This window comes from Heteronotia binoei, chromosome 10, assembly GCF_032191835.1.
Source record: "Heteronotia binoei isolate CCM8104 ecotype False Entrance Well chromosome 10, APGP_CSIRO_Hbin_v1, whole genome shotgun sequence".
Lineage (NCBI taxonomy): Eukaryota > Metazoa > Chordata > Lepidosauria > Squamata > Gekkonidae > Heteronotia > Heteronotia binoei.
The window spans coordinates 97,765,264-97,780,888 of record NC_083232.1 but is presented as its reverse complement, the minus strand read 5'-3'; the positions used below and the strand labels follow the sequence as shown (position 1 = coordinate 97,780,888).

The 15,625-nt window shown below is 49.1% G+C and overlaps 1 protein-coding gene and 1 pseudogene across 1 annotated transcript in view; both read left to right on the top strand.

Moving 5' to 3' along the window:
* The first annotated feature begins 242 nt into the window (after positions 1-242).
* LOC132578691 (U4 spliceosomal RNA) lies at positions 243-363 on the top strand (annotated as a pseudogene).
* A 12,000-nt stretch (positions 364-12,363) lies between these two features.
* The window catches only part of LOC132578015 (poly(rC)-binding protein 3-like), a 421,925-nt gene continuing 418,663 nt past the window's right edge, over positions 12,364-15,625 (top strand). Inside the window, exon 1 of the mRNA XM_060247818.1 lies at positions 12,364-12,518. The gene's annotated coding sequence lies outside the window, so the exon portion shown is untranslated. The remainder of the gene's footprint in view (positions 12,519-15,625) is intronic.

The following is a 15,625-nucleotide window of genomic DNA, read 5'->3' as shown; positions in this document are numbered from 1 at the left end:
CTTCTGAGTCTGAATAAGAACAAAAATCGGATAGGATCTCAGAGAGGAATTTAAACCTGGGCAGAGCGTACATTGTACAATTAAGAATATAATAGCAGGAGCACCACAGAGACAAAATCGTTGTTCCCTGGGTGTTCTGCGGCAATGGCCGGCTAATATAGCCGTTGGCATTGTTTCAAAATGCAAGGATGTAAAGGCTGCTCTGAGATTTTGATCGGCAATATTAGCTAAATAAGAGGATCTGAAATGTGCAGTGGCAGTATTGCAGCCAATGAGGTTAATCCAAGGTGCGATTATTGTTAATTGGAAACATTAACCAATAGGGTAGCCCAGGGATGGAATTCTAGCAGGAGCTCCTTTGCATATTAGGCCACACAGCGCTGATGTAGCCAATCGTCCAAGAGCTTACAAAAAAGAGCCTTGTAAGCTCTTGGAGGATTGGCTACACCAGGGGGTGTGGTTCCACCCCTGGGGTAGCCAACTCTGGGTTAGGAAATTCCTGGAGATTTGGGGGTGGGGCCTGGTGAAGGTCATGGTTTGGGGAGGGGAGGGGATGGACCTCAGTGGGCTATAGTGCTATAAAGCCCACCTTTTAAAGCAGTCATTTTCTCCAGGAAAGACCCGTACCCATGGGGGGAGGCCTGTGGGGGTCCTGCCCCGACTTCTGGGTGGAGGATCCTGACTCAAGGCTCCCAACCGGCAGCCTTTGCTCCCCACTGCTTTCTCCTCCCTCCCTACAATCCAAATATTGCAGGACAGGCAGTGGGAACAGCAGCCGGCCTCCCTGTGCGATTTATAGCCCCCGCTGACCAGCCAGGACTTGGGGAGGTCAAGGTTTGGGGAGAGGTGGGACTTCAGTGGTCTATAGTGCTATAAATTCCACCCTCTAGAGCAGTGGCCCCCAACCTTTTTGGCACCAGGGACCGGTTTTGTGGAAGACAATTTTTCCACGGACCGGTGGGGGTGTTGGGTTTTTTGCTGCCTCAGGCTGCCCCCACCCCACACCCCATCCCTTCCCCCCCTTGGGGGTCTTTAAATGAGGGGTAGACGAAGCTCACTGCCACGCTGCCCCTTCCGCCCACCCGGGACCCAGGCAAATAAAAGTGGTCGTGCTTCAGAGTGAGGCTGAGAGGGGAACTGCAGTAACACCAGTGGATCATCTTTGATGGAGATGTTGCTCCTGAATGGGTTGAGAACTTGACCTCCATTTTGGACGACAGCAAGTGCAATTTTGTTCACCTGGGACCCAGGCAAGCGAAAAGGGCGGTGTGCTGCCTCCGTCTCACTCTGCGGCCCGGTTGCTAACAGGCCGTGGCCCACTACTGGTCCACAGCCCGGGGGTTGGGACCCCTGCTCTAGAGCAGTCATTTTCTCCAGGACAGGCCCGTAGCCACGGAGGGGCCTATGGGGGCCCCACCCTAAAATTCTGGGTGGGGGCCCCCCAATGCCCCGAATCAGCAGCCTTTGTTCTCTGCTGCCACCGTTTCCCTTCCCATGATCTGATGACATCACAATTACATCATTGTAAACCCCCTCCCCCCCCCCGATTTTGCCGAGGCTTCCTGAGTTTCGGGAGACCTCGGCAAAGTCCGGAAGGGAAGGGCAGCGGAGCAGGCACGCTCTCTGAGCACCCTTGCTTCCCCCCCCCTGCCCCAGACCTTTGTCGAGGCCTCCCAAGCCTCGGGAGACCTTGGCAAAGGACAGCAGCTGCGCAGGACTTGGGGAGAGGGGGCACCTCGTGGTAGAGGGGGTGCCTACTTGGCCTACTCCCACATGCCTGCCCTGCATGGGGAGGAATGTGGCTGCTGCCTCCACCTCTCTTGTGCAGCAGTGGCAGAGAGCAAAGGCCATGGCAGAGAGCAAAGGCCGCGCCTTTTAAAGACCCTTCCGACTAGGGGTCTTTAAACGGTGGAGGCAGGCTGACTGCTTCTGTCGGCCCTCCCACGTGATTTGAATCATTGGCGGGGTGGCTCTCTAGCCACAGTGGAGGTCACGACCAGGGCAGAAGGTGTGCGAGGGCATATATATATTTTCGGTGGGAGGGGGCTTTTAACAAATTAATGTGCCCCCTGAATTTTTAAAAAGTCCCCCCCCCCAAAAAAAAATCCTAGCTACGGCCTTGCTCTAGGGGAATCGATCTCTGTAGTCTGGAGATCTGTTGTAATGTCAAGAGTTCTCCAGGCACCACCTGGAGGCTGGCAACCCTGTCATGAAAGGCTTAGACTTGTTTGGCTACCCCAACTGAAAAGGGGTTTCATGACAGAGAAAATGGCATGGAAAAGAACAAGGGGTTGGAGCTCTTTGATGACGCAGTGAGGCTAAAAACATGATGAAACAAATATGCCGCACGGGGGCTGAATCAGGCCCCCAGAGAGCTCCTAGCAGGCCCCTGAGCCTTCCTTCTCCCTCTCTCTTGCTTCCTTCTGCATAACACCTTGCTTTGCAAGGCTTGCTCAATCGCACAGGAGTTACAGAGTAAAACCTCTATTTTCTCTTGGGGAGGAAGGGAGAGAGGCAGAGCTTGTTTTTCCAGGCTCTCTCAATTGCACAGCAGAGATACTGAGCCAAGCCTCTCTTCCTTCTATTGGCTGAGGCTCCTCCCCCTCCTGGGGCCCTGGAGAAGGTAGAAAAGAGCCAGAGCTTTCTTTGCCCAGTTCCCTCGATCCCATGGAAGAGATACAAAGAAAACACCTTTAAGACCAAGTACTAATGTTTTAAGCATGTTTTAAGGGTTTTTTTAAAAAATCTTTATGTTTGTCTATGTCCCTTATATAGTTTATATCTGTGCTACCTGGAGAGCCAGTTTGGTGTAGTGGTTAAGTGTGCGGACTCTTATCTGGGAGAACCGGGTTTGATTCCCCACTCCTCCACTTGCACCTGCTGGAATGGCCTTGGGTCAGCCATAGCTCTGGCAGAGGTTGTCCTTGAAAGGACAGCTGCTGTGAGAGCCCTCTCCAGCCCCACCCACCTCACAGGGTATCTGTTGTGGAGGAGGAAGGTAAAGGAGATTGTGAGCCGCTCTGAGACTCTTCGGAGTGGAGGGAGGGATATAAATCCAATATCTTCTTCTTCTTCTACCTACTCTTAAATAGGTATACACATGGCCCAGCCCGACAAGGTCTTATTTATGCCAGATTCAGCCCTCGTAACAAATGAATTCGACACCCCTGCTTTATACCATTTTGACTGGTCCAGCAGAGCCAGCGTGGTGGAGGGGTTAAGAACAGAGGACTCTACTCTGGGGAACTGGGTTCGATACCCCACTCCTCCTTCACATATAGCCAGCTGGGTGACCTTGGGTCAGTCACAGTTCTCGCAGAAGTCTTTCCGCCCTGCCTCCTTTGCAAGGTGCCTGTTGTAGGGAGAGGAAGGGAAGGCGATTGTAAGCTGCTTTGAGATTCCTTAAGATAGAGGGAAGCGAGGTGTAAAAGCCTCATCTTCTTCTCTTCTTATGCTGGAGACGCTGGGCTTAGAGATCCATCATGATGTCTTTCAGAAGCAACCAATCCCACCTCATACCTCAGGCATTTCTGTAACCTACTTGAGATGAATAGCGACGTTCTACCTTTCTGGTTATGATGGGAAGGTAAGTCTTAACAAATGAAGGAAAAGCTGAAATCTTTCCCCCCCCCCATCCCCCCTGACAAATGAAGAACACAAACTGACAGCTAAATGAGAAATCCATTTCCCCTCTCTTCAGAATGAATGAACCTGTCAGTAATCTCCTTGGCCAGATAAGAATTACCAATAAGCCTTTGCACAGAGTCTGCTAAAGTTTAATAAAATACCTTAATAACCCAGGGGATGGGCTAATGTCAGTCTCATCCAGGGGTCGTTTTGTAGAAAAATAGGTGGTGGCGCTCATTAGCATATGCCACTACCCCCCAGCCAAAAGCAACCCGATCCAAGAAAGGAGAGCCCCGGGCGAGCGAGGCCTGCTTGGGCTGGTCATTCAGCCAGCCCAAGCAGGCCTTACTCACCTGGGGCTCTCCTGGGCCGCTCCCCCTCAGTCAAAAGGCCAGCAGGCCACCTGCCACCCAAAATCACATAAGAAGTGGAGAAACATAAGAACATAAGAGAAGCCATGTTGGATCAGGCCAATGATCCATCCAGTCCAACATTCTGTGTCACACAGTGGGCAATATATATATATATATGTACACACACACACACACTGTGGCTAATAGCCACTGATGGACCTCTGCTCCATATTTTTATCCACTCCCCTCTTGAAGCTGGTTATGCTTGTAGCCGCCACCAGCTCCTGTGGCAGTGAACTCCACATGTTAATCACCCTTTGGGTGAAGAACTTCCTTTTATCCGTTTTAACCTGACTGCTCAGCAATTTCATTGGCATGGGCTTCTCCAGGGGTTAATGAGGGCTGCTGGGGGCGTGGCAAAACCGGTTTTAAAACAATTTTTTTGATAACATATGGTTACAATGTCTAATTATATCTTTACTATCTCTAACCCATATGATATTTTCAATCCCCCCTCCCTCCGTTACTAGACTCCCGCCGAGGTTATATACTAAAATTCAATTATAAAGGTACCCTTAACCAATCAAAGTTCAATGTCTTTCTTTTCTCACATTCATATTAAAAAATTGTCCAATGTCTTTTTACATTCGACTCTTGCTCTATATATCCTCTAAATTTCTTCCACTCTTTTTTAAACACGTCCAAATCATAGTCTCTTAAAGTTCTTGTTAATTTGTCCATCTCACTCCACGATAAAACTTTCACGATCCAGTCCCATTTCTCTGGTATTTTTTCTTGCTTCCACAACTGCGCATACAATGTCCTAGCAGCTGAGAGCAAATACCAAATTAAAGTCCTATCTTCTTTTGGAAATTTTTCCATTTGTAATTCTAGCAGAAAAGTCTCTGCAACTTTCTTGAAGTCGTATCCCAAAATTTTTGAAATTTCTTGTTGTATCATCTGCCAAAACTTTTTCGCTTTTTCACAAGTGCACCACATATGAAAAAAGAACCCTTGTGATTTGTACATTTCCAACATCTATCCGACATCTTTTTACTCATCTTTGCCAGTTTTTTCGGAGTCATATACCACCTATACATCATCTTAAAACAGTTCTCTTTAATATTCTGACATGTTGATATCTTCATCGAGTTCTTCCAAAGATACTCCCATGTATCCATTTGCATTTCTCTATTCACATTAATTGCCCATTTAATCATTTGAGATTTTACTTCTTCTTCTTCTGTAGACCATTTCAATAGTAATTTGTATACTTTCGATATTAATTTTTCGTGGCAAAGCCATTGGTGGCTGGCTGCCCACTTTCCTAATCCAGGAATTGTTATGCAGCTGCACTTACTCTTCAATGGACAAGGTAGGTGGGAAGGAGGAGGAGGGCATATCAGAAAGGTTTAGGAGCTGTGCTCCTGTGAGCTCCAGATGAATCTGAGGCCTGGTCTCATCTATTGGAAAGTACTCCAAGAAGTCATTGCTTTCATATGGGATGCAAGCATCAAAATAAAAATGTTTGTGTTGTTAGCCGCCCTGAGCCTGCTCCGGCGGGGAGGACGGGATACAAATAAAATTTTGTTGTTGTTGTTGTTGTTGTAAAATGGTGCTGAGTAATGAGTGGAATTTTGGAAAGAGAGCCATTATATCATTTATGTTAGATACTTGTATGCCACTTTTCCAGTGTGGCTCACAGGAAAACACCACAACAGTTAAACACAGTTCACAATAAATGGATACTTAAGCTTTGACCGTTTTGCTTGGGAAGTTTGGGCAAAGCCAGCTGAATGTCCTAAAATGGTCAAGCCACGACTGCTTTGGCAACACTGCCTCTGAAAACACCTGGAGCTTTTGACTTTTTAAACCTGCAAGACTGCGGAGGTGCAGCTTCAGGCAGGAGAAAAGGGAAGAGTGATTCATATCAACACAGAGAAAGACCATTTTTCTTCTTAAGAAACTGATTTTTAAAAATCCCAACGCAACAAAGCTCAGACCTTTACTGAAACTCACTAGTAACCGACAGACAGTCCTCTCTCTTCGCAGCACTCAACTTTCAAATTGCTTTATATTTAGGATGACCTATGCCAGTGATGGCGACCCCTTTAGAGACCGAGTGCCCAAACTGCAACCCAAAACCCACTTATTTGTCACAAAGTGCCAACACGGCAATTTAACCTGAATATGGAGGTTTTAGTTTAGAAAAAAACAACTCATGGCGAAATTAACGAACTGAAAGAGCATTTGGTCTGGATAGCATTTGCTTAGGAAACCAACAGAATAGTCACATGTCAGAATGGGAGAATGATGGTGAGAGTGTCATAAGGCAATAAATGGAAGCTGCTCATTACATGCCTTTCCCAGAGGTGCTCCTGTCCACCTAATTTACTTTTGAACATGTAACATACATTATAAACATCATTCTAGTTTGCCATTAGGAAAAAAGAATACATTAAAATATAGTGTGTTTAGCAGGAGCTGGTGGTTAGGGTGTCCAAATCAGAGCTGGGAGGTCCTGATACATATGCCCACTCTGCCCTAGCAGCTTGCTGGGAAACCTTGGACCAGTAATATACTCTGAGTTATTCCACCTCATAGGTTCGTTGTGAGGATAAAAGAGAAGGGGAGAGTGTGTCAAACCACTTCAGTGTCCTTTTGGGGAGGAAGGCAGGGGATATATGATGTTAGTTAATAAATAAAGTTGATGAAAAGAGCCCACTGATTTATATGGCTAAATCTAAGTCCAGCAGCACCTTAGAGAACAAGATTTTTGAGAGTTTTATCTGATCGAAGGAGTTCTAATGCTGGAAAGCTTGTACCCCCTCCCCCAGATCTTGTTGGTCTCTAAGGTGCTCCTGGGCTCGAATCTAGTTGTTCTATTATGGACCAGCACGGCTACCCTTGGAAACTTCAGGGATAGTCTGAATTGTATTAACTAGAAAGCCTGATGTGAGAAAGGAGGGCCAGTTTGGTGTAGAGGTTAAGTGCATGGACTCTTATCTGAGAGAGTCGGGTTTGATTCCCCACTCCTCCACTTTCAACTGCTGGAATGGCCTTGGGTCAGCCATAGCTGTCACAGAGCTGTCCTTGAAAGGGCAGCTTCTGGGAGAGCTTCTCTCAGCCCCACTTACCTCACAGGGTGTCTGTTGTGGGGGAGGAAGATAAAAGAGATTGTGAGCTGCTCTGAGACCCTGAGATTCAGAGTGAAGGCAAATCCTGAGTATGTGTTGAGAGTAAGTGCCACAGTGCTCACTGTAGATTACTTCCGAGTAACCATGGAGAGCTAGCCCAATGAGGAAAGGCTAAGGGACTTGGGGATATTCAGTCTGGAGAAGAGGAGGTTGAAGGGGGAGACATGATTGCTCTTTTGAAGTATTAGAAGGGCTACCACTTAGAGGAGGGCAGGGAGCTGTTCCTGCTGGCAGCAGAGGAGAGGACTGGCATAGAGAAAACTTTTTAGCAGTAAGAGTTGTTCAACAGTGCAATTGACCTCCTCACCGGCAGTCTTTAAGCAATGGCTGGACAAACACCTGTCAGGGATGCTCTGAAAAACCAGAACAGCAGTGCAACAGTTCAAAAACAGCTTATCAACAATGTGCGTTATGGTCCCTGTAGCTTGAAAGAGCTCTGCTCAGATACTGCTATCAGAAGCATCGTATTTGAAAACAAGGAAGCTTGCAGTTCCTCCCTTTCCACTCCTAAACCAAAGGCGATCCCAGCTGCTGTTTCTGCTGGATTAGTGGGATCCAACATTTCCTGTAATAAACCCACATTCCTTCAAAAAATCTGCTTGATTCAAGGTCCTGATCTCTCCCCCACCCTCCCATCCCCACACACCCATGGTCTCTTCTTCCCTTCGGCTTGGACCATGCCACAACAGTTTTGAAATATGAAACGCAATCAGGTCTTGGCCACATGAAAATGTGAAGCTGCCTTATACCCATTTCTCTAGTGCAGGGGTGGCCAAACTGTGGCTCGGGAGTCACATGTGGCTCTTTCACACACATCGTGCAGCTCTTGAAGCCCCCACCAGAGAAGGCATTTGTTTCTTTAAACCACTTCTTCAAGCCAAGCCACCCAGTGGCTTGGAGAATGCATTTAAAGTTCAAGTTGCTTTCTTTCCACCTCTTTCTCTCCCTATTTCCCTTCCTTCCTTCTCTCAGACATCTGACGTTTGTGTCTGGTGCCTCTCACACATCTGAGATTTATTCTGTGTGGCTCTTACGTTAAGCACGTTTGGCCACCCCTGCCCTAGTGGGTCCCATCTAACCCCCTCCGTAAAACTGCAGGAACACCTGCAAGGAATTTTCCTCTGTGTGTTGTGCTTGGGGGCTGCATTGTGGTTGCACGCCCCCCCCCATGTCAGAATTCCAAAGGTGCCCACAAGCTCAAAAAAGCTGGAGTGCCCTGCTGTCTCTCTGAAGGAGGCCCAGTTAGGGTTGCCAGGTTTGAGTTGGGAAATACCTGGAGATTTGGGGGAAGGAGCCAAAGAATTCTCCACTATGTGCAGAGACCCTGGCTGGAGATTCAGGAGCTGTGTTCCTGTGAGCGCCTGCTGAATTCAAGCCCTGCCTACTGCCCTGTCCTTTTAACTGGAGATGTGGGGGATTGAACTGGGGACGTTCTGAGTGCCAAGCAGATACTCTACCACTGAACAACACTTTGAGATAGTCCTAAAACCAAAGTGGCATATTGTGCGCAGACAGGGCCAGTGCTAGGGTTTTTGGTGCCTTAAGTGAACTGCCCACTAGTGCCCCCCCCAATTTAAAAAACTGAGAATTGTAGGAACTCATTTGCATATTAGGCCACACCTTAAGTGAGCTGCCCACTAGTGCCTTCCCCCAATTAAAAAAACTGAGAATTGTAGGAACTCATTTGCATATTAGGCCACACCCCATGACATCACCCTTGTTTCACATAGGTATGTAGAAAAAGCCTAGTAGAAACTCATTTACATATTAGGCCACACCCCCAGACACCAAGCCAGCCAGAACTCTGTTCCTGTGCGTTCCTGCTTAAAAAAAAGCCATGATTGTAGGAGAAATGAAAAAAAAAAACTTGAAACTATTTACATTTTTAATTTACAGTTTTTTTAATTTAAATTTGAATTTTTTTAAAAAAAATTGTGAGATTTAAAAATTTGTGAGAATACTACTTAATCTTTTCAGCTGGAGGTGCCAGGGCCAAGACCTTCACATGACTGTTTCTACTTGATCCTTCTAGGTGGAGGTGCCAGGGACAAGACCTTGTGCATGCGAGAAAGATGCTCTACCACTGAGCGATGGTTCCCACCCGATAGCTCTGTTAAAATAGAGTAGGAAGGATGAATGGCAGCATGCGACTTCAACAGGAGCTCGTCTTCAGCTTTTGCAATTGGTTAATTTATCTCTGCCGGGCTCCGAGGAGCACACTGTGGAGGCGCCATCCGCTTTCATGTTTCCTGGGTCTGAAACCAGCCAGGCAGCATCTGCACTCCATGGAGCCTGCTTTCCATCGGGGAAGGCATGCTCCAAGGAGCACACATGCTGCACGTGGGGAGAGAGGGTGCCTGATGGCGCCCCCTAAGCCAGGTGGTGCTCTAGGTAGCCACCTATTTGACCTACTCCCACGCACTGGCCATGTGTACAGATAGGAAGTCCATGCCCTCCTCATCTGCAGATGCCAAACGCCCATCAAAGTCCTCTCACCTAGTTGGCTAGGAAGGATCAGGCCTCATTTTGGGCAGCAGCTCACAGAAGCGGAGTTCCAGAACCTCTGGATTTTATTGTGCTCTCTCTTTCTTAACTCCCCCCCTTCCCCAATACTTGCTTCTGGGCTCCATTGTTTGAGCCCCCTCTGAGATTTTTTGCTGAACTCTAAGATTTGATAAACTTTCTAATATCTCCCCCCACACACACACACAAAAATAGGGAAATCGCTAAAACATATAAAGCAGACAGATGGAAATCTTCATCACGCCACTGTGGCCAGCCAGGAGAAAGTCATTTTGAAAAGTATGATGGGAGTAAGTTTTATTATGGCAATTATAATACAAGAAGCATTTTAAGGTAGATGCTGAGCTGATATAATTTAGTCCGTTGATCCAGGTGGGCAGCCGTGTCGGTCTGAAGCAGTAGAACAAAGCAGGAGTCCAGTGGCACCTTTAAGACCAACCAAGTTTTATTCAGAATGTAAGCTTTTGTATGCATGCAGACTTCATCAGACAAGGAATGAGGTACAGTGAGCAGAGCTATGTATAGCTGGTGGGCAGTGGTTAAGCATGCAAAGTGCTCCAAAGTTATAATCCAATAGCAAAATAGTGAAATTAACAAATTGGAAGGACATTTAGTCTGGATAGCAGTTGCATGGAAAATCAATAAAAGGTAATCAACGTTGCCTGTTAATTGCCCTTGCTACAAGTCTAGGTAAAACAAAGGGACATGTATTTCCTAGTGATGTTCTTGTCTTCCTTATTTACCTTTTAACATGCAACATGCATTATAAACATCATTCTAGTTTGCCATTAGAAAAAAAAAGAATACAATAAAATATAGTGAAAATTGGTTAAGTATATGTAATGAGATAAGCAGCCAATATCCCTTATTTGAGTATGTCAATACCAAAAATATTGGCAGGCTTGGAGAAGGCATTATGTCTCTTTAAATCACTTCTCCAGCTGGTGGCTTGGGTAATACATTTAAAGTTGCTTTCTTTCCACCTCTCCCTCCCCTCATCTCCCTTCCTTCCTTGCAGCTCTCAAACACCTGATGTTCATTTTCTTGGGGCTCTCAAACATCTCAGATTTATTCTTTTGGCCACCCTTGGACTAGATTGGGGGGCGGCAGCTCTCACAGGGGCGTTGTGAGGATAAAATGGAGGAGAGGAGAAGGAGACATAACCTGCCGTGAGCCCCCTTGGAAGGAAATCAGTCATAATAATTTTAAAAGTCCACCCTGTGAAGCAGCCGCTTCCTCCAGAGCAGGGTGGCCAAACTGTGGCTCAGGAGCCAGGTGTGTTTTTTTCTCACAAATTGTGCAGCTCTCAAACCCCCACCGCCCCATCAGCTGGCTTAGAGAAGGCATTGGCCTCTTTTAATCACTTCTCCAAGCCTAGTCAGCCAGCAAGTTGGAGAATGCATTTAAAGTTGCCTTCTTTCCCCTCCCCCATCTGTTTTCCTTCCTTCCTTCCTCCCCATTCCTGTCTTGCTGCTCTCAAATATCTGACGTTATTTTTCTATGAGGCTGTTACATTAAGCAAGTTTGGCCAGCCCTGCTCCGGAGGGACAGCTGGTCTGCGCAGCCTGGAGAGGAGCTGAAATCCTGGGAGATCTCCAGGTTGTCCCCGGAGGCTGGCAAGCAGACCCGGTTCTAGAAGGCGCCTGGCTGGTGGTAAGGTAACCACCGTAGGGAAGGAGGGTGGCCAACTCTGAGCTGGGATTTCCCTGGAGATTGGGGGGGGGGGAGCCTGGGGGGGCGGGGGAGGAGTTCGGTGGGGTCCAATGCCCCAGAAGCCCCCTTGCAGAGCGGCCCCCCACCCCGGGGAGCAGAGTCAGATTAACAATTAGGTCAAGTAGGCCCTGCCTTTAGGGGCCCCAGGCCGGCTTCCCCTCCCCACCTGCAGGCCCAGCCAGCCACAGAGCTGCTCTTTGCCCAACTTGCCAAGTTCGCCTCTCCCCGGCAGCTTCCAGAGACGATGCGAGCCCTGCGGGCCCGGAATCAATTCCGCGGGGCTTGCAAAACCTTTCTCTTCCAGCTTGCTTTTAAGATAGAACCCGGCTGAACCGACATTGGAGCTGACCTGTAACCATCTAGCCATCTTATGTATGATTGTGACCTATAGCACCTTATAGTACTTGTTTTTTTTTTTTATCTATTTTAACTAATTTACGTAACGGAATTGTATTTTAAAATTCTTGTTTACACTGTATTTTGTTTTAAATCGTGGTTCCCACGCCTGTGAGCCGCCCTGAGCCTGCCTTTGGCGGGGGAGGGCGGGATGTAAAAAGAAATTTGACTGGGCTTGACTTTTGAGAAGGGACCTGCAGGCTATGGGCACTCAGACGCTGAGCTGATTTGCGACTGCCCCGGGGGCTCCCGAGGGTTGCACCCGGCACGGGCGGGAGCGCAGCCGCAAGGACATCTCCAGCCACCGCCGGGAGGTTGGCCACGGCGCGGGGCAGCGCCTCCGCTCCTTGGGCTTGGCGGGTGCAGTTCCCGTGCCCGCCGAGGGGAGGCGGCGGCGGCAGCAAGAGCGAGCGAGGGAGCGGGTCTCCCCGGCCAGCCCGCCACGACGAGGAGGAGCCCCTGCCGGCCTTGCCCAGGAGCCGCCGCCGCCGCCGCCGCTTGGGAGGAGCCAGCCGCCGCCCGCGAGAGAGAGAGCGAGAGAGAGTCCAGCCTGCCTGCCTCTGCGTGGCGGAGCGGAGCGGGAAGGGGAGCGCGGGCTGCTGCTGGGGCCACCGCGAAAGGAGCCGCAGCAGGGAGAGCAGCAGCAGCGGCGGCAGCAGGAGAAGCGGAGCCCGCCCCGCCCAGCCCCGCCGGCGATGCCCCCCGCCAGGTGAGTCCCGCTCGCTGCCGCCCCCGGCTGGCCCCCTTCCCACGCCCTCCCGCCTCCTCCCGGCGCCCCCGCCCTGGACCTGCCCCAGAGGAGCCGCCGCGGGGAGCGCCGGGCACGTGGAAAGAGCCGAGGCCCTTGGGATGCCAGCCTCCCGGGGGGACCTCCGGAATTGCAGCTCCTCTCGCTTCCCCTGGAGAGAAACGAAGGGGTTTTTTTTTCGGGGGGGGGGGCTCGACGATATTGTCCCCCCACTGAGCGCCCCCCCCCCCCCCGTCCTCCCCACGCTCCATCCCCCGAACTCCAGGAGTTTCCCAACTTGGATCTAGCAACCTTCCCCCGCGCCCGACGATGACCAGGAAAGATGTTGGGTGCCTGCTTCGCTCCTTGTGAAGCCCCCCCCCTCCTGCATTTATATCCCCTCCCCCCCCCCCCCCCCCGCTTGCCCGGCAGAACCTCTGGAAGGTCCCTGCAACACAGCAAGGCGCCCCAACCCTTTCCAGGGCAAGGTAGAAACTGAGGACAGTCGGTACCTAATGCAAATGGGGGACGCCAGCCTCCCGGGGGGACCTGGGGATCTCCAGAGATCAGTTTCCCTGGAGAAAGTGGCTGCTTTGGAGTGGAGGGGGGACTTTAGGGCATTGTCCCTCCCCCCCCAGGACCCTGCCTTCCCCAAGCTCCATCCCCAAATCTCCAGGAGTTCCCTAGCCTGGAGTTGGCAACCTTCCTTCCCCCCATTGGTGGCCAGGGAGAAATTGCCAACCCTACTTGGATGGTTTTGGCTGCAGGGGGATTGGTCAGTAAGGGGGGGGGGTAGCTTCCCCCCTCCCCAAAGACTATTTTAAATCTACAAAGCCCTTCCCTTACAAGTGAAGCTTTCCTTGGAGTAGAGAGGGTGGGGCTGAAACCCTGTGTGGGAAGGGGAGCTTTGCAAGCTGTTTGGAGGGGGGGAGCTTGTGCTAGGCACCGTTTGACCCAGCGTCTTCTTCCAGATGTAGCACTGATGCGCCAGACAGGTTGTTTTACGTCTTGCACATGAGCAGTCAGGGCTAACTCTGTTGCCTGCAAAAGTTTGAGCAGCCTCCGCTGCCTTTTTGAACTTGGCTGGATGCCAGAGCTTTTGGCGTGATTTGGAGGTCTGATTGATACAGCTACTGAAATACAGGTCCCAAAGTGTGTTAGCAGTCCCTACAAAAGGCAAAGTCCCTCTCCCCTTCCTTCCTTCCTTCCTTCCTTCCTTCCTTCCTTCCTTCCTTCCTTCCTTCCTTCCTTCCTTCCTTCCTTCCTTCCTTCCTTCCTTCCTTCCTTCCTTCCTTCCTTCCTTCCTTCCCCCCTTCCCCTGCCCTGCCCTGTGCTTCCTTCTGATGTTGTCTGCTTACACTGTGATCCAGAAGGCTGGGCACATCTTTTGTAATATCCTTGGTTGATGTGATGTGGGAGCAATAATAGCAATCCTTGCTGGCACTGGGGGCAGAATAGCCGTTTTGCTAATGAACGGACAATTAGAATAATCTCCCAAAGTTGTCCTGCTGTTTATGGGGCGTGTGAAAATTTGTACATATCAGTTTTAGGGAAGAAAACCATATTTACCTGGTCATGTTACAACTCTGTCATAACGATTAATGCCCATTTGTCTTTTTATAGCACCTGTTTGTACATACTGCTTAGTTTGAAATAGTTGCTTTGGGGGCTCTTCTTTGCCAAGTGTTTGTTCTGTGGCCAGAGTTTTCTCCCTGCTAGGGTGGTAGATCTTTCCCCTCACACCTGTTCATAATTTGCTCCGTTTTTAAAGAAGTCTCAGGGTATGAATCAGTTGGTTGGCAGCACCCCATGTATCTAGCACAGGGACAGAGATCAGAATCCCATGCTGTGTGGGCAGCAGCAGACATCTCTAGCTCCACAATTGCAGGATCTTGACCAGTTTGAACTCTTTTCACTCCCATTCATTTCAGTGGTAGGTTGCTTAAGCTGCCTGTAACACCTTTACATGTTTAAATACTCCGTTAGGGCTGATTTGTGCACTTAATATTTGCAGACCGATAGGATAGACGTAGGGAAGAGTTGTACTGTTTTCAGTACTACTCAGTAACCATTTAAGGTCACACTTCAAGTAAATGAATTGTGATTCAATTGGGTATGTAACACAGTGCTCTTCGTGTGCTTAAGATGGAACAGTTGAGTAAAGAGATGGCTGAAGCCAGTGTGTGGATAAATGGTCTTGACCAGGGGTGTCAGGTAAGAAGCCCTGTGGCACAGAGTGGTAAAGCTGCAGTACTGCAGTCAGAGCCCTCTGCTCACGACTTGAGTTTGATTCCAGTGGAAGCTGGTTCAGGTAGCCAGCTCCAGGTTGACTCAGCCTTTCATCCTTCCGAGGTTGGTAAAATGAGTACCCAGCTTGCTGGGAGGAAAGTGTAGATGACTGGGGAAGGCAATGGCAAACCACCCCGTAAAAAGTCTGCCGTGAAAACATTGTGAAAGCAACGTCACCTCAGAGTCGAAAACAACTGATTCTTGCACAGGGGACTACCTTTACCTTTTTAGGGGTGTCAAATGTGTGACCCGAGGGCTGGATCAGATCCCCGGGGGGCTCTTATCAGGCCTGCAAGCAACTCTGCTTCCTTCTCTTTCTCTGGCTTCCTTCTGCATCACAGCTTGCTTTGCCAGGCATGCTCAATCACACAGGAGCTACAGAGCAAAGCCCCTATTTTCTCCATTGGCTGACCAGCACACGGAGCAACTTGTGTACAAAAGCTCGCAATGCCCAGCCATTTCATGTTTTCCTCTGGGTCTTAGGCTCAAAGCATTGACCATGAGATTTCTGTAATGAATATCAACAAATCATAAGTAGTTCTGCAACTTTCAGAAACATACCTGAATAATATTTGAACAGCATACTCAGGATTGCTACAACACAGACATTGACTCTAGATTTTGATGCACTATTTCAAAGAAAGAGGTGTCAGTTATCAGTGTTAAATAAGCAAAATATTGCAAGAGTGCTAATCTTTTTAAGTTTTTCAAAAATCTTTAATTGTATTTGTGTCCTTTATAAAGTTCATATCTCTGCTAACCAGCATTGCATTTTATTACACTGGCGGCCCAGCCGGATA